The sequence below is a fragment of the Protopterus annectens genome, chromosome 16.part0 (assembly GCF_019279795.1).
Source record: "Protopterus annectens isolate FY-2018-M chromosome 16.part0, PAN1.0, whole genome shotgun sequence".
NCBI classification, from domain to species: Eukaryota; Metazoa; Chordata; order Ceratodontiformes; family Protopteridae; genus Protopterus; species Protopterus annectens.
Genome location: NC_056750.1, coordinates 339,336,270 through 339,355,274, shown reverse-complemented (window position 1 = coordinate 339,355,274; position 19,005 = coordinate 339,336,270). Strand labels below are relative to the sequence as shown.

At 44.6% G+C, this 19,005-nt stretch overlaps 1 protein-coding gene across 1 annotated transcript in view; it reads left to right on the top strand.

Moving 5' to 3' along the window:
* The window catches only part of NUP188 (nucleoporin 188), a 3,305,077-nt gene that overhangs the window by 1,805,609 nt on the left and 1,480,463 nt on the right, over nucleotides 1-19,005 (top strand). The window lies entirely within an intron of this gene.

Here is a 19,005-nt window from a genome sequence, read left to right as displayed (position 1 = left end):
CTCCATCCTTCTTTAGGGTATAATGGGTACTACACTGTAAGCAAACTTAACACTTGTTAAAGCTGATGGAATACTTTTTACTGTGCTTCTACCAGAGTTTAGTAATGTTTCTCTTGATGGTATTTTGAAAATGTTCAAAACAATATTGCAGTTTCATAGATGCACTGAGGATTTAAGGGTCACTGGTCAACACTTCAGTAAAAATCTATAAGGGTTGATATTTTGTGAGAGCTTGGTTCCCTATGCTGCAAGCTCAATGCTGAGACTAATGTTTTTTTTCTGTCTAATGGACCATTATATGCAAACTTTCTTGTATCTTTAGTTTGGCAGTGTTTGATAGGGCTTATGCAGGGTAATATTTGTCCAGTGAAGCCTTTTACTCCTCCATGGTTGCCAAGGCTTGTTGAGGATCTAATGGCTCTCTTTGTAATCATGCTCAGATTTCACTCTACAGCTACATTGATTTTGCTGATACTGGCACTTTTGCAGCTTTTGGACCTGAAAGATCTGGTGGAAATTTTTGTCAGTAGGGATGACATCCTTCCACCTAAAATGCACACTGCTGGTAATGCAAGCCAGCATTATTCTGGCCTTGCCCATGCTTTCTCTTATTTCATTGCTTGAGTCAGCCTGGGAATATTCATATTACATGCACTTTAATCCAATGTCAGTTTTCATTTGTTCAACTCTTGGGTTCGGATCCAACTCTGCTGCTTTTGCTAGCTCTTTTATCACTGAATGCTTTTAACCTCCTCCCTTTCCCATAATGCCCTAGTCCCTAACATATCTTAGATCTCAATTTCTGCCTTGGAGTACAGACGTGGTCACTGTTTCAGCTGTTGAGCTAGTTGTGTTTTTTGGGTGTCGTGACATTTCTATATATTAGGTTTTTTTTTCTTATTTACTATAACAAACATCTAATACGCTTCCTCCCTGTTTTTCACCCCTTTCATTACTTGTATACTTTATAGTTTACCACTGTTGGTAGTTCCTTTTCTGTACTTTTTAGTACATCTCTTTTTACCATTGTTGGTATTTTCCTCCTGAAACTTTATTCCCTTTTATGCAAATATGGCAGAGAAATCCTCATCTTTTAAGAAGTGTACAGTCTGTGGCCACAAAATTCCCTTATCTGATGTGCATGCTAAATGCGTTCATTGTCCAGGCCCTTCACATCTTGATGCCAATTGTGGTATCTGTAAGGGTTTTAACCTTGGGGCTCATATTGACAGGCGAAATATGTTGATATTCAGAGGTTGCTGACTTCCAAGTCCTCTGCTTCTACCACGTCGTCTGGGGCTCAAACCTCCACCAGTTCAGAGAAAAAGACTCCAGGAAGTGTTCACCAGTGGTATCCACTTCCTCAGCTGTGGGTTAAAAACTTCTGAAGAAAATACCTAAAACTTTGGATCCTAGCTCCGTGGATCCAAACCTCAGAAAAGACAAGTCTCCTTTGATCTGATCACACCACTCTTGGCTCCGGATTCGATTACATCCAGGTTACCCTCTTCCTTTTTGGAATGCTGTCCTAAACACCCTCTCTCCAGACCTTCTTCCATAGCGTCCTCGTCTCATTCTTCCAAAAGCTTGACTGAAGCCTATGTGGAGAGAATGATGAGGAAGTTCCTCTTGATGCAGATGCAAATGGAGGGGGTCGCCTGGCTCTGAGCTCATCGGATCTGGAGACCCTTATTAGTACAACCCCTTCCCTCTTGCTTGTTCCTTCTCCAGTCCAACCTATGGTTTCTGTGTTGTCGGATCCAAAGATTCCGGAGTTCTCATCGGATGCAAAGACACTGGTATTTTCGACTCCTGTAGCATCTCTGAGTGCACAGAGTGTCTCGGAGAAGTAGTGTTGGCGCCGGGTCCAAGAGTTTGGATTCAACTCCAAAGTTGTTGAAGCCATCTCTTCCACTCGGAGGTTCTGTGTTAGATAGCTTGTGTCCTGCTCCCTCAAGTGCTTTTCCTTCATGGAAGAGGTAGCCTTTGATCTGTAAGCATGTTCTTTCAGAGCTATCTGTTTCCTTCTCTCCGAGGCCCTTGGCATTCAAGGTAGAGGAGAGAGCACTGTATATCCCTGGAGCTCAAACTTCTCCACCTTCTTTACCTCTGACCACCCTAGCCCATTCATCTCTGCTTCTTGAGCCTCAGCTGTTCTTGCCACAAGGCAGCCAGCCCAAGTTAGTCTCCAGGATACCAGCCAGGGTATAATGATTTCTTTTGACAACTCTCCGTAACACCCCATCGAAGAGGCTCCCCAAGAAGAAAAAAGTGAAGAAGGAGGCACTTAGACTCTCAAGAGTTTGTCACAGAAGATACTGACTGATGAAGGAGAAGGGTCCCCAAGATCACCTGACGATGTCTCATTTGTAGACATTCTTGAGTTCTTAAAGCAAAGGGGGTGATTGGTCTTCTGTAAACCCTTCTCAGGAGGAGTCTGTATTCCTTGAGGCTTTTGTTGCTGGCCCATCTACCACGTGGGTGACTCTGCCTGCTGATGAACTCATTGATTTGGTTTCTTGGCAGACATGGGCAGAACCGGACACCATTGAATCAATCCCCAAGAGACCCGACAGGATCCTGGCACCACCAAAGACCAGATATTTCTGGAGTAAGGGAGTACTTTTTGATACCATGGTCATAACAGCAGCCACCCAGAAGAAACTAGCAGATTACAGTTCCTCTGTCCATCCCCCTAACAAGGAGTCTAGGGAAATGGATAGTTTTTGGATGTGTCTTTGTTTCAGCGACTTTTGCCCTTTAGTCACTCAACTGTCTGGCACACTTTACAAGACTCCAGAGGGATTTATTAAAAAAATTCTCCAAATCCCTCTCTAGGACCATATTCCCCAAGGCCGAGAGCACTGTTGCCTCACAGTTGGCTACCCTCTAATCCATTTGCAATTTGTCCATGAGGCTCATCTCTCACACAGCAGAAGGTACCTCACGGGTAGCAGGTTCAGGCATTTATATTAGACAGTATGCCCGGATGTGCTTATTTGACTTTGCAGAACCCTTCAAAGCATCCTTCATCAATGCCCTTTTGAAGGATCTTTCTTATTTGATCCCAAAGTGAAGGCCACACTCTGTAGGTTAATACCTGCCTGCTTTGAGCATAAGTTTTTTCAACCCCTCAACGAACCTTTTCTAGTAGTCAACAAGGTGGTTGAAAAATCGCAAGGTCCCTTTCAAGATCCACGTGGAGAAAGTTGCCCCAGGGGCGGGGGGGGGACTCTAATGGAAGACTCTGCCCTTGCAACAGAGGGGGGGGTCTGCAAAATCAAAGATCTCTGACAGATCTTAAAAGTGCTTCTGAAAGGGAGCCTGTCTGTCCTCTGCTGGAGGCTGTCAGGAATCACTTATCCCTGCAGCAGAGAGCCCGGCAAGAAATTACAAAAGATTCATGGGTGCAGAGAGTAATATCCAGAATTGTATCTTATTTTCCCATCCACCTCTGCTGGCCTCAAAGAAAATCCCTGTTCCGCCCAGCCAGAGGGAAACAGCAGCACTAGAAATAAACAAGCTGCTAGAAAAAAGGCATCCAGGAGGTCCCACCAGACCAGGAAGAATCTGGAACTTATTCAATATTCTTTATAGTGCCAAAGAAAATAGGAACTGGACACCAATTTTGGATCTCAGCAACCTAAATCAGTCTGTTCAGTACACAAAGTTCCGGATGGTCACTGTTTAATCCATTCTGCCTTTTTTGCACGAAGACTATTGGATGTGCTTGATAGAGCTTCAGGATGTGTACTAGCATATAAAAATAAACAAGTGATCCTAAAGATACCTATGCTTCCATCTGGGTGTCGGTCATTACCAGTTCAGACCTCTGCCCTTTGGTCTCAACAAAGCCCCCAAGGTGTTTATCAAGTGTATGGCAGCAGTGGCAGTTCATTCGAGATGGCAGGGATTTCGGGTGCTTCCATATCTAGACAACTGGCTCATCACCGGCCCAACCAGACATCAACTGATCCATGATCAGGATTATGTACTCCTGTTACACTCTAGCCTGGGTATTTCAGTCAACTACAAAGAAGTCTTATCTGGAACCGACACAGACATTGGAATTCATAGGTGCCTCATTCAACACGATCACACTAACAGTATCTCTCCCTTGGTCAAGAGTTCAGAATATTCAGATGTTCTTCGTGTTTCACTGTTGCAGTCATCACACTTGGATGTCCTTCAAGGATGCATCTGCAGTCATAACATATGGGTTGTCCTGCCTCAGGCAGCCCTTCGGTCGGCCAGATTCCAAAGTCTGGGTCTGGCCTCGGCTGATGTCGCACTTTCCCCGACGTCAGAGAGTCTGGGGTATAAAAGCATCAGCCGACGCCATTTTCCTCAGTCTTTCTTGCCGCGTGGTGCCCGAAGCAGAAGCAGTTCGCAAGTGCCGGTCGGCCAGCTCCTGTGATTCAGCTACCGAAGACTTTGAAAAAGCTACGTACCCCGTTGGGGACTCTTTCTTGCCTCAGCCGATGTCAGATAAAGTAAATAATTGTTTAACTTGTGGGAAACAAATACCTCATAAGGATTTCCACTCTTACTGCCTCCCTTGCTTAGGCCCAGACCACGACGTCTCGGCCTGCTCTGCCTGTGCTTCCTTCAACCGACGAACTCTTAGACGTCGGTTGGAGTTTGCAGAGGAATTTTTTGGGGCTAATTTTGCATATAAGATGCCGTTGGAGACTCCGACTTCGCATGTGGTTAAAAAACGGAAGGACAAGGACCGACCGCGTGCGGTTTCGGCTGAAACCACGATCAGGCCTACCGCGAGTGTCTCGGTTTCGGCTGAAACCGAGTCCTCGGTGCTTCCTATTACCGAATCCATTCAACCGACTACCTCGGCCCCGGAGGCTCCGGCCGAGTCGGTTATTGAATTACCTACGGAAACCGGTGTCCAGGATATGTCCGACACCATTCCTTTAGACAAGTCTACTCCTGCACGTGGTGCAGCCAGACCCCCTGCATCCATGTCCATTAAGGCCTTCTCTAGGGCTAAAGCTGCCAAAATTGCTAAAGCCTTGCCTCCCAGGACTACCTCTCAGAGGCCTTCCACTGGCACTCAGATTCTCAGCCTAGCAGAGGATCTTATCTCTTTAATTAGAGGTTCTCAACCTCACAAGGACAGGGGCTCTCTTCCACCACCAGACAAAAGGCATAGGGTTGAGCCCTCTGACCCTCACTCTTCAGATGAGTCTACGGATGAATCTGTGTTGTCAGAGCACCAGCAGGAGGCTTATTCGGCCTACGAGGATTCTGATGCTGAAGAATCTATTCCTTCGGCCTCCCCTCCTGAAGAGTTTTCTTTTGGTGAGACACTGCACTCTATGAGAGAACATTTTCAGTGGCAGGGCCAGGAATTTTCTGATTCTAGAAAGAGATTAAGGACCTTTTTACATTTACCTCAGCATAGGCCTTTAGCTATACCTCCTGTCTTGAATGTTATTGATGATGTGTACTCTGATGCTAGTACAGCCCCTGATTCTCTCCCTCCGGCTCCTGCCAAACCTGATAGGTACTATAGGGTCCCGGATTCTCATCTACACCTGTACAAGGCCCACTCTGCAGACCCAGAAACTATTTCCCAGGGCCCAAAAGGGGTTGCAGCTGCCACTGCTAAAAATCCTCTTCCTTCTGAAAGGGAGTCTAGAGCTTTAGAGAGATGGGGAAAGAAAGTTTATACTTCTGCAACTCTTTCCATGAGGGCATTAAATTGTGAATTTCATATGATTCAGTACCAAGAGTATTTGTTAGATGAATTGTATAAGAAGCTTTCCTCCTCTGAACCCCTTGACCGTAAATCACTACAGGATCTGGTACATAACTCACAGCAGGTTAGCAACCATTTTTTGCAGTGTGGTTATGATGCACTGGAAGCTTCATGTAGGTCAGCTATGACAGGGGCAGTTATACGAAGGCATGCCTGGTTGAAGGAACAATCTCTACCGGACCATGTTAAAGTTAAGCTCCTGGATGCTCCAATGGAAAAACAAAAATTATTTGGTTCCACGGCTCAGGAGGTCTTAAAGAAGTTTGAAGAAAAGGCAAAATCTGTGCAAACAGTCAACGATTTTCTGCAGGTACAACCACCGAGATTCAGCAGAAATTGGCCTACTAAGAATTGGTCCTTTCCGGACGCAGACAGATCCCAGAGAGGCAGGAACATGCGTGCCAGAGGTAGAGGGCAAGCTAGAGGCTCCTACAGAGGCCGTCAGTGGCAGCCTCCCAACCAGAGAGGTAGTGCAGGAACATCAACAACTGCTACACTAGGGCAGACTCAATGACTTAATTTTGACCCCGCCGACCAGGGCTCAATTAGAAGCACCATTGGGCGGAAAACTTTCTTTATTTTCAAAAAATTGGCATTACATTACAAGGGACTCATGGACACTGCAAATAGACAAAGCATACAGGTTCCATTTCCACACATTGCCAAAAAGAAAAGGAATGCCAGACCTGCCACCAAATCAGAGGGCAGAGTCTTTGAAGCAAATCAACAAATTAATACAAATGAGAGCCATAGAAAAGGTACCTCTTTCAGAACAAGGCCAAGGATTTTATTCCGGATTATTCCTTGTTCCAAGAAAAGAAAATCAATGGAGGCCTATTCTTTACCTGTCCGCACTGAATACCTTCCTCATTGTGCCAAAATTCAAGATGCTGACCCTACAGCAGCTTCTTCCCATGCTGGGCAAGGAGTCTTGGCTGGTGACTCTAGATCTCAAGGAGGCATACCTGCATGTCCCTATTCGACAAAGTTGCAGAAGACACCTCAGATTTCTTGCAGGATCAGAGCATTATCAATTTTCAGCATTGCCCTTTAGCTTATCTACTGCGCCCAGAGTATTCACGAAATGCCTGGCATCAGTAATTGCACACTGCAGACCTCAGGGGATTCAAATCTACCCATACCTGGACGACTGCCTGATACAAGCGGACAGCAAGGAAACTTTGTTAAAGGACTTGGACTATGCCATCCAACTATTACAGGCCTTGGGATACACAGTCAACATCCAAAAATCAAGACTTGTTCCATCCCAAAGAATAACCTTTTTGGGTGCGGATCTAGACACAACCACCCAAATGGCCTTTCTCACAGAAGAAAAACAAAAACAACTTCCAGATTACTTCAAGAATCTGACAAGACAAACTCAGCTGACTGCAAGGAAAATCCTGCAGGCCCTGGGCTACATGGCATCCTGCATAATTCTAATTCCTCAAGCCAGGCTGCATATGAGAAAATTGCAATGGTACCTAAGGAGTGTATGGACTCAGCACAGTCACAGCTTAGAAACTTTGATTCCACTCATACCTTGCCTTCAAAAGGAATTCCTGTGGTGGGCTCATGCCTGCCAGTCCAACAGAGGGTTGCCTTTCAACAAACCAAAAGCAAACCAAACCATCACCACGGACGCTTCAGACCGAGGTTGGGGAGCACACATGGAGGACAAATGTATCCAAGGGCTATGGTCTCAAGGACAGCTATGCATGCACATAAACCAAAAGGAAATGCTGGCAGTGATACACGCAATCGAGGCTTTCAAACCTTTCCTGCAACAGGGCCACCTGCTAATAAGGACAGACAACACCACAGTTATGTGGTACATAAACAAGCAAGGAGGCACGCATTCCTACCCTCTATGCAGACTGGCTATGAATCTATGGGAACTTTGCTTGAAACTCAGTATACAACTACAGTCCCAGTTCATGCCAGGGAAAGACAATACTCTGGCAGATAGCTTAAGCAGAACTACCATGGATGCACACGAATGGATGCTGCACCCAGACATCTTCTTAATCATAACACAAACATGGGGAAGGCCAGAGATAGACCTGTTCGCCTCACCCCACAATCATCAACTGAAAATTTTTTGCTCAAGGACATACCACCCACAAGCATGGAAGGTGGACTCTCTTTCCTTCAACTGGAAAGCTCGAAAAGTCTATGCTTTCCCACCACTCCCATTAATGTCCAAGGTTTTACTGAAGATCAGGGCAGAACAGCCAAGAGTGATTCTGATAGCTCCAGACTGGCCAAGGCAGCACTGGTACCCACTGTTGAGGAACTTGTCGCAGACGAAACCGTGGCCTCTCCCCCTATGGCCACTTCTTCTGACGCAGAACAATTTCAAGATCCTGCATCCCAACCTAAAAACCTTGCAGCTAACTGCCTGGGGAATACCATGACTCCTACTCATAACAGCTTATCCCAGAGGGTAAAGGACATTATTAGGGAAGCTCGCCGTCCTTCCACAAGGAAGGCATACTCAGCAAAATGGAAAAGATTTCTCATTTGGAACACAACAAAAGGCCAGATGTGACAGTGATGAGCATGGCACATATACTGGAATACTTAGCAGAATTGTTCCACAACGGCCTGTCTTATTCTTCCATTAAGATACATGCCTCAGCAATTTCAGCAGAATACAATGTAAATCCACCTGTCTTCTCGCATCCTCTCTTAAGACAATTTCTCAGAGGAATCAAAAACATCAATCCTCCAAGGAGACCACCTTTACCTACTTGGGACCTTAACTTTGTGCTGGAAAAACTAACACTTCCTCCCTTTGAACCAGCAGCATCGGCAGATCCACAGTTTCTGTCTTGGAAGACTGCATTCCTTCTGGCCATAACTTCAGCAAGAAGAGTATCTCAGTTACAAGCTTTAATGGCAGTGCAGCCATTTCTTATTTTTCATCAAGACAGTTTCATTAAAAACCAATCCTACATTTATGCCAAAGGTGGTATCTAAGGTATCCTTGAACCAAGCAATTCACTTGCCTACATTCTTCCCAAATCCACAAAATAAAGGGGAGAAACTTCTGCACACTCTGGATATACACAGACAATTACGCTACTATTTGGACAGAACTAAAAGTTACAGAAAGACTGACCAACTGTGTTTGTAGCATATGCTGCTGGGGCACAAGGAAAAGCAATTTCAAAACAGACAATTTCAAAATGGATAGGAAATTGCATTCGCTTTTGCTACTCCTTTCATGGAAAGACTGTTCCTGTGAATATTAGGCCTCATTCCACGAGAGCCACAGCCACCACTACAGCCTTCCTAAGAGGGGTGGCTACCAAGGACATTTTAGAAGCTGCTACATGGAGCTCCGTGCATACATTTGCCAAGCATTACAATTTACCTTTATACTCCAGATCCAGAGCAGATTTTGCTACAGCAGTCCTGCAGGGTATCTTAACTACACCATCTTTTTCTTAGTACCTCCACCCCCAGATTGGCTATGGTATTCTACCCATATGTTATGACTGCAGATGCATCCTTGAAGGACATAGTACAGTTTTGTACCTACCATAAATGTAGATGTCCGATAGGTATGCATCTGCAGTCAGGTTTACCCTCCCTCCTTCCCCTCTGTGGTATTCCTAGGGTGCTTACCCCTCCATTAGCTAGCTGGGGGAATCTGTTATGGTGTATTTGTTTGTATATTTATATATATATGTATATATTTTTGCATCATGTTTGGAATTTTTTGGCATTTTTATCCAAATTTAGCCTTCTTAGAGGGCACCTGGCATCTGGGGCAAGAAAAACTGAGGAAAATGGCGTTGGCTGATGCTTTTATACCCCAGACTCTCTGACGTCGGGGATAGTGCGACATCAGCCGAGGCCAGACCCAGACTTTGGAATCTGGCCGACCGAAGGGCTGCCTGAGGCAGGACAAACCCATATGTTATGACTGCAGATGCATACCTATCGGACATCTACATTTATGGTAGGTACAAAACTGTACTTTTATCTGCCTGCAGGTAGCCCTCATTCGGCCTGAATACCAGAAACTTGGGATTTCTGCATCAGATGCTGTCGCCTCTTCCATGATGTCAGGTCATCGGGTATAAAGCACGCAGCCGGCGCCATTATATCAGTCTTTTTTGCCGAGAAGGAGCCCGAAGCAGAAGCAGTTCACAAGTGCCGGGTTGCCACTTCCTGAAATTTTCTTTTTTCGAGTTTCAAACCTGAAGTCTTCTAAAGCCAAGTACCCCGTTGGGGATTCTTTTTTCTTGCTCTAACCGATGTCAGAAAATGTTAACAATTGTCTTGCCTGTGGAAAGCAAGTAACTCACACAGATTTTCATTCTTACTGCATCACCTGTATAGGCCCAGACCACGACGTCCCTTGCTGTCGGTTTTGTGTCTTGTTTAACACCCGAACCTTTCGTTGTCGGGCTATTTTTGTAGCTAAATTCGTTCGCACTCGTTCTCTGTTTTCCAAAATGGCTTGGGTAAGCATCCGACTACCGATCTTCTGAAAAAGCGCAAAGACAGTGGCAGACTGCACAGGTCAAAAACTGCCAACGGCGCTTCCGTTAAGCTAGTCGCCAGTTCGCTGGTACTCAGTGAGGCGCCTTTGCAGCCCCTGATGCCCGCTTCTACAGATTCGCAGGCCTCTGCTGAGACCCATTCAGGTATGCCGCAAGATGCTTCTTCGACTATGGAACCTTTGGATGTCTCTACCTTGGATGGGTCCGGAGCCGCTGTGCAGGCATTGGCTTCTGAGGGTGTATTCCAACCTACCAATATTCGTATTAAACCGACATCTTCATTTTTAACTAAATTTACTGAGTTTCTCAGGTCCAGAGTTCGCACTACGCTTAGAAAACAGACATCCAAAGTGCATGCTCAAGCTCCCATGCCACAAAAACAAATGCTTAGAATGGCTGAAGACCTTATTACTCTAATTAGGGGAAGCCAACTTTCCCCTGCTAAAAGAAAAAGAATTGAATTTCCTTCTGATTCTACAGACCAGGAGTCCGATGACCATGACCTTTCTGATTACTAGGTTACATACCCTTATCTACCTATGAGGATTCAGATGCAGAGGAATCCATTCCCTCTGCCTCCCCTCCAGAGGATTTTTCTTTTGGTGAAACCTTGCATACCTTAAGACAGCATTTCTGCTGGGAATGCCAGGACTATCCTCAGTCCAAAAAGAGACTCAGAATTTTTAGATTTGCCTCAGCACAGCCCTCTAGCTATACCCCTTGTCCTGGTTATTGTAGATGATGTCTTCATGGAGTCCAATCTTACTCCTGACACTTTACCACTAGCTCCTAGAAAACCTGACAGGTACTACAGAGTACCTGACTGTCACAAATTTCTCTTTATGAATCCTACTGCGGATCCAGAGACCATTTCCCAGGGACCTAAAGGCATTAGGGCTATTACAGCCAAAAACCCTACCCCTTCAGACAGGGATTCTAGAGCTTTAGACAGATGGGGTAAGCAGGTATATACCTGTGCAACTCTTGCCATCAGGGCTTTGAATTGCCACTTTCCCATGTTGAAATACCAGCAACATACTATGGAACTAATCAAACAAAAAAATGGTGTTACTTCCAGATTGTGCAGAAAATAAAACTTTACAAGAGTTAATGCATTCTGCAAATCAAGTTGGTAAAGATATCTTGCAGTGTGGGTTTGATGCCTTAGAAGCATCTTGCGGGGCTGCTGTCACTGGGTCTGTACTGAGAAGGCATGCTTGTCTGAAGGAACAAGTCTTGCTAGACCATGTTAAAGCAAAATTACTAGATTCCCCATTAAATCAGGATAATTTGTTTGGCACAAAAGCAGAAGTTGTTCTTAAAAAGATGGAAGAAAAAGCTAAATCTATGCAAACTGTCAGATTTCTTACAGGTGCAGCCACCTAGATTCAGTAGGCATTGGCCTTCAAAAAACTGGTCCTTTCCAATCCCTCCCAGGCTTTCTCAGCCCAAACCCAGGGGGAACAGACCACAGTCTCTGGGTATGCAGAGATCTAAACAATGGAGTTTTCCCACCTCAAAAACAGGGAGTGGTAAGCCACCCCCTTATGGAAAAAGTTCACAATGACTTTCCAATTATCCTTACCAGCCATGCCCAAATACTTGCACCCCTAGGAGGAAAACTCACCCTTCATATAAAAAACTGGATGTCCATTACTCAGGACCGATGGGTTCTAAACATTGTATCCCAGGGATACAGATTCTGCTTCCACTAACTGCCAACCCCATGTAGGTTACCAGACATTCCTCCAAACCAGTGGGCAGAGGCTCAAAAGTACTTTCCCTTCTCCATATCAGGGCTATACAACCTGATCCAGTAGAACAAAGTGGACAGGGTTTCTACTCCAGACTGTTTCTGGTGCCCAGAAAAGAGAGCTCTTGGTGCCCTATCCTGGATCTATCAATTCTCAACACCTTTCTGGTGGTCCCAAAATTCAAAATGCTTACACTGCAACCGCTTCTTCCTATGCTAGCCAAGGATGCCTAGTTAGTCACCCTGGACTTAAAAGAAGCTTATCTGCACATCCCTATAAGGGAGTCTTGCAGGAAATATCTACATTTCAGTGTAAGCTCTATGCACTATCAGTTCTGTGCACTTCCCTTTAGCTTATCTACTGCGCCCAGGGTATTCACAAAGTGCCTGGCTGTAGCCATTGCATACTGCATGCAGAGAAATATTCAAATTTACCCATACTTGGACGATTGCCCGATTCAGGCGGACAGTCAGGAATTGCTACTTCAGCATCTGGCATTTCTAAAAAGACTTCTGACTTCACTGGGATGCACCATCAACGAAAAGAAATCACAACTGGTGCCCAGCCAACAATTTGTATTCCTGGGAGCAAGCTTGAACACAACTTCCCAGATGGCATTCCTCACTCCAGAAAAGCAGGTCCATTTGACAAACTATTTCCAACTAATGGCCACCAAAACCCAGCTATCTGCAAGGAAAATACTGCAAGCCCTAAGGTTCATGGCCTCATGTATTCTGCTAATTCCATGTGCAAGACTGCATATGAGGAAACTTCAGTGGTACTTAAAATGTCTCTGGTGTCAACATTCTCAGGACCTGGAAACAGTGATTCCTATCATACCTTGTCTAAGGGCAGAGTTCCTTTGGTGGGCAGAGGCATGCAACCATAACAAGGGACTTCCTTTCACTCAACCCCTCGCCACCCAAACCCTGACAACAGACTCATCAGACTATGCATGGGAGGCTCACATGGCAGGCAAATGCATTCAGGGCAAATGGAGCCCAGAACAAATCCCCCTGCACATCAGTCAAAACGAGATGCTAGCTGTACAGAATGCTCTGACAGCCTTCAAATACCTTATCCTTCCAGGACAGCTCCTGATAGACAGACAACACCACAGTTATGTGGTACATAAGCAGGGGGGAACTCATTCTTACCCACTCTGCAGGTTAGCCATGGCCCTGTGGAACACAGTCTTGAGCAACCAAGTGCACCTACAAGCTCAATTCCTGCCAGGCAAGCAAAATTCACTGGCAGACGACTTAGCAGAAATCTACTAAACTCTCACGAGTGGAAACTGGAACGCAGCCCATTCAAACTTCTAACCCAGAGGTGGGGAACACTGGAGGTGGACCTTTTTGCCTCCCCCAAAAACCACCAATTGAGCAAATTTTGCACCAGGTACCCTCACAGCAGAGCCTGGAAGGTGGATGCCCTATCCTTTACATGGGAAAAAACTCTCAATTTATGCCTTCCCTCCTCTCAAAAGTACTACTCAAGATCTAACAGGACAGGCCAAGGGCAATCCTTATTGCACCAGACTGGCCACGCCAGCACCTGGTACCTACTCCTACATTAACAGCAGTGCCACCCTGGCACCTACATCAGACACCTTCCCTGCTGACTCAGCAGGAGGGACAGATTTTGCATCCAGAGCTGCAAACCCTAAACCTTGCAGCCTGGCTTATCCCCTGAATACACTGCCAGCATCCCTCAGCAAACAGGTGCTGGACGTCATCCTTGAGACCAGAAGGCCTAGTGCTAGGAAATCCTACGCTGAAAAGTGGAAAAGATATTGTTCTTGGGGTCAGTGAAGGAAAGGACACAGCTGTGGCCCACCTTACCTCAAATCTTTGATTACCTAGCAGAGCTGCTCCACAGAGGCCTATCCTCATCCATTAAGATTCATGCCTCTGCCATCTCAGCTCATTATAATACTGAGCCACCTCTTTTTTCTCACCCTCTCATCAAACAGTTCCTGAGAGGAGCTAACAATTTAAGGCCTAGCCTGGGACCTTAACTTTGTACTGGATAAGCTCACACTTTCCCCTTTTGAACCTGCTGCTTCAGCAGAGTTAAAATTCCTCTCTTGGAAAACAGCCTTACTTCTAGCTATTACTTCAGCAAGAAGAGTGTCCGAGTTACAGGCACTAATGGAGATGGAGCCCTTCATTATTTTCCATGCTGACAGGGTTTTCCTCATGGCTAACCCATCCTTTATGCCCAAGGTGGTATCCAGTGTGGCTTTAAATCAATCCATCTATTTCCCAACCTTTTTTCTGAATCCTCAGAATAAAGGGGAAAGGATCCTGCACTCCTTGGACGTGCACATGCAGCTCATGTTCTAACTTGACAGGACTAAGCCTTTCAGAAAATCTGACCAGCTGCTAGTCAGCTTTGCTACAGGGGCAGAGGGCAAGGCCATTTCGAAGCAAACCATTTCCAAATGGATAGCACACTGCATCCATTTCTGCTATAAGCACCATGGAAAACCTACCCCTCGGTATCAGAACTCATTCCACTAGAGCTACTTCAACCTCTACAGCATTTCTCAGGGGAGTCCCTACAAGGGACGTCCTAGAAGCTGCAACCTGGAGTTCTGTACACACCTTCACCAAACATTACCACTTATCTATTTTTTCTAAATCCAGAACTGGATTTGTTACAGCAGTTTTACAAGGCTTGCTAGCCAGCCCCAGCACTTCTTGACTGGCTACACCCTTCCTCAGCTTTGGGAATCAACCCAAGTGTGATGACTGCAACAGTGAAACACGAAGAACATAGTACAGTTGTGTACACTTACCATAAATGTAGATGCTCAAGTGTATTCAGTGTTGCAGTCCTGGTTTCCCTCCCTCCAACCCCCTGGCTTTCTCTGTCCTTTCTACCTATCCTCTTTATGGCCATATTTTATGGCAGGGGTATATAGTTTTTACTGGAGGTGTTCCACACCATGTAGTAGCTTCCTATTTTGAGGGCTCCTGACATCTGGGGCAAGAAAAACTGATGTAATGGCGTTGGCTTCATGTTTTATATCCCTGACGTCATGGAAAAGGTGACAGCATCTGACCCAGAAATCCCAAGTCTCTGGTATTTGGGCCACCTGCAGGCAGATAACCCAAGTGTGATGACTGCAACAGTGAATATACTCAAACATCTACATTTATGGTAAGTGTACACAACTGTACTTTCCAGGTCAGAAAGATCATTCCAAACTCAACTCTGTCAGCTTGGCCACTTCTTCAAGCTTTGGGGTCCATGTCAGCGGCAATCAATTTAGTACCATTGGCAAGGTAGCATAGAAAAATATCCCAATGGGTGTTAGCAACTCAGTAGTCCATTCTTTACGATCCTCTGGCCAGTCAGATAGTTTTTGGGTGCAATCCAGTCAAGTGCAAGGAGGACGTCTTATTTTTTCTACCTCAACCCAAGGCCATAGTGACCATGGATGCCTCCCACGCTCCAGGGATCTAAACCTTGTCATCACAATAAACAAAACATGCTGGAGGGATAGGTTCCTGACCCAGAGACTCCCCAGACTCTGGAATAGATTGCATATACATGTCAAGCAGAGTTCCTCTTTGGCCCTCTACAAAAGTAACCTTGACGATTGGATGGGAGAAAGGAAATTCACCCCGGGGATCACGTTAGTCGCCCTGCTAGACAGGGGTCCAGGGAAGTAAATAGTGTTGGAAGAAATAGCCAGGGAATTGTTATGGCTAGGCTTGTATCAGCCCTAGGGCTGATAGCCTAGTACCAACCTATGAGAAGGACAGTCCAAGGTACATGGTCCCCCAAAGAGGTCAACACGCATACCAATGTCCAGGAAATGAGAGCTGTCCTCCTACCATTGCAAGCCTTCCAAGACACTCTCCCCACCAGGACTTTTCATTGTTCAGACAGACAATAGGTCAGTAGTCTGGTACATCAACAAACAAGGGGGAACCAAATTTTATCCCCTGTATCAAGAAGCTTTGTGTATGTGGCAATGGGCGATCTCATCCAATCAATTTCTGATAGCAGTGTACATTCCAGGGAAGTCTAACATGACTGCCGACAAGTTGAGCAGGTGTATTTTGATGCCTCATACATGGTCTCTCAACACAAACCTGGCGAAGAAAATACTCTGTCGATGGAGTCAACTGTGCTGTGCCCTTTTTGCATATTCTCTCAACAGCAAGTGGAGCAGGTTCTTTACCCTCATCCCCCCACCGGGGTTGTCACCAAGAGATGCTCTACTTCACAACTGGTCCACAAGTCTCCTTTGTGCCTTATCCCCCCATTACCCCAATCCCCAAATTTGTTCAGAAAGTATCTTGATTGAAGAGCAATAGTAATCCTCATTGCTCCTTATTGACCTTGACAAATATGATTTCCCTTCCTCTGGCCTCATTACCCACAGTGGTTTCTAGATCCAGCTCCAGACCTTCTGTCTCATCCGATAAACTTGATTCACCCAGACATTAAAGGCATAAAATTAACCACATGGTTTCTCTAGTTCTGTTGATTGCTAGACAGTCCAGGCTATCCTCCTCGGTCCATCATATTCTTTTGTCAGCCCGTAAACATTCCGCTAGGAAACTTTACAAAAGCAAAGGAAAAGATTTCTAATTTGGTCACAATAAAGTCATATAAATCCTTTCTGCTCCTGTATCTAAGGTTCTGGAATTTTTAACTTGTATTTTCAATGAAGGAGCTAGCTCCTTTACTGCTAAAGTACAGTGAGCTGCCATTTCCAATTTTCATATAGTAGTAAATCATCTCTAGCATCCTACAAACTTTGTAGAGCTTGTATTATAGAAATGTTTCTTCTTAGATCTCCAGTTAAAGATCCTACTCCCCTTTGGGATTTAAATGTAGTTTTGCAGACTCTAACACAGTCTGCATTTGAGCCTTCAGCCAAAACAGAGCTAAAATTTCTAACCTGGAAACTGCCTTTTTAGTAGCTTTTACATCCGCCAGGAGAGTTTCAGAATTACAAGCCTTGTTTTCTAAACTTCCTTACTTAATTTTTCGTAAAGAGCAAGTATCCTTGTGAACTAATCCTTCCTTTCTTCCTAAAGTGGTGCCAGAATCCAATGGAAGTCAAACTATCAATCTGCCAGTCTTATTTCCAAATTTTTCAAACAAAGGAGAATAGATGCTACACCTATTGAATGTTCACAGATAATTATGTTTTGATTTACATACAACGAAAGATTTTAGTAAAACATGACAACTGCTTATATCCTTTTCAGATTCAAAACTGAGCAAATCCGTCTCTCAAGTTACGTTAGAAAGATGGTTGACAAGACTGTATTACCTTTGTTTACAACAAATTGAGCATGTCCTTACCCAAACCACCAAGAGCATATTCCACAAGATCCATGGCTACTTTTTCAGCCTTTTTGTCTAGATCGTTTCTAGATATTTGTGCAGCCACAATTTGGCCTAATCCTCATACCTTTATTGCTCATTACAGATTGGATCTGGTCTCGGGGCAGAGCATTAATTTGGTTCAGTGGTGCTCAGGAATAGCCTTCCTTAGAGTTCTCCCAGGGTTTACTTAGTTGGGGACTGTGTCCTGAGAATTGAGGAACGAATGAAAATTGATAACATCAGATAAAGAAGTTATTTTTTTTATTTTATTTTATTTTTATTTTTATTTTTTATTTTACATTTGTTGACCGGGCTAGTCTAGCTGGACATATATCCGTTTTCAGTAGAGGCCCGGGGAGAAAAGCTCCAAAATTCATGAAATAAGAAAACAATGTACATCAAAAAAGCAAAGCAAATTACAAAATACAATGGTAGGCTTGTGTAATAAAGTAAGAGAAAAAAAAATGCACAGTTAGCAAGCACAAGGCAAGTTAACCAAAAACAGCTGGTTAACAATACAAATTTCTAGTATGCAACATACTAAAGTTTACAAAATAACTTATAAGAAAATATCACAAGATGGTGAAACATGCAGAAGGAAGATAAAACAAAATGTATTAAATATAATATAAAAGAAGTAACTGGCATCAAATAGTTATATAATTTAGAGGGACAGTTAGGGGATAGAGAGGGAAGGAAGGAGTGAGGGAGAAGTAATTTCAGTCAGGATTAGTACAAGGACAAAGCCACTGAGTTTTAAGATATTCTTTGATCTGTTTTTTGAATAGGGGTGTGGAGTTAAGGTTAGTTATTTCTTGAGGGAGCTGATTCCAGATATATACTCACCATACAATTTCATCTGTGTTCATTATCATTTTTCCTCAATTTCCCCTCCCAAAGACCCCTTACTTATTGTCTTTTGGAAGAATTGAAGATGCTAAAGGAGCTTCATTACTTTATTTGTCTCAGAGTTCATAGGTTCATACTAGGCTATCTGCCCTAGGGCATTTATAAGCCTAGCCAGAGTGTGTGTGGCTTTCACCACCCCATAGGATGAGAATACTATACCAATTAGTTTGCTGTGCCTCTGTCCAGCAGTGATACAGAGATGATTCCCGGGGTAAACCTACGATCTCCCATCCACTTGTCAAGATTTCTCTTGAACAGAGTCAGTGAGGGGCTCTGCCTCACATGGACTGGGATTCTGTTCCATAGTGTAGGGAGTCTCTGGGTGATGAATCTGTCCCTCCAGCACATCCTATTTATATCCGTGTTGAGGTTTAAGTCTCTTGCTCTCGTGGCTCTGGTGGATTTGGATTTTTTGAGGTGGAGCATGTCCATTAATTCGGGTTGGACATGGCCTTGTATGTCAGGCACAGATCACCTCTGAGCAGGCGGTATGCGACTGAATAGAGCTGGAGTTTCTTCAGTCGGGCATCGTATGACATATGTTTGAGCCCCTTTATCCTTTTGGTGAGGAACTTTTGGGGTCTTTCCAACTGCTGCAGGTGTCGGGTAAGGTACATTCGAATGGGCGTTGTACTCAATCATTGGTCTGATAAGTGAAGAGTACATGGGTACAATGACCTCTCCTGATCTG